The sequence below is a fragment of the Chrysochloris asiatica genome, unplaced genomic scaffold (assembly GCF_000296735.1).
Source record: "Chrysochloris asiatica unplaced genomic scaffold, ChrAsi1.0 scaffold00144, whole genome shotgun sequence".
NCBI classification, from domain to species: domain Eukaryota; kingdom Metazoa; phylum Chordata; class Mammalia; order Afrosoricida; family Chrysochloridae; genus Chrysochloris; species Chrysochloris asiatica.
Genome location: NW_006408662.1, coordinates 5,377,590 through 5,378,151, shown reverse-complemented (window position 1 = coordinate 5,378,151; position 562 = coordinate 5,377,590).

The window sequence follows — 562 nt, the reverse complement described above, 5'->3', positions numbered from 1 at the left end:
TTGTGGAATGACATCAAGAACATCATACAAGAAGAAAACAAAAAGGTTATTAAGAGGAGGAGAAAGAAGGAAAAGACTAAAATGAGCATTAGAAGAGACATACTCTTATTCTTCAGCATAGTGATGCTAAAGTAAATGGAAGAAATGCTAATCTGAAGCTTAAAAGGGCAGGTACAGAATACAAAGTCAAGTATTGTAATGAAACATGCAAAGACCTGGAGTTAGAAAACCAAAAAAGAAGGATATGCTCAGCATTTCTCTAGCTGAAAGAACTGAAAAAAGATTCAAACCTCATCTTGCAATATTGAAGGATTCTATGACCAAAATATTGAATGATTCAGAAAGCATCAAAAGATGATGGAAGGAATACATAGAGTCACTGTATGAAATAGAAATGACTGATGTTCAACCATTTCAAGAGATAGCATATGATTAAGAGTCAGTCAATTGTATTGAAGGAAGAAGTCCAAGGTGTACTGAATGCATTGGCAAAGAACAAGGCTCTCAGAATTGATGGAACACAAATTGAAATCTTTCAATGACCTGATGCAGCACTCACTCA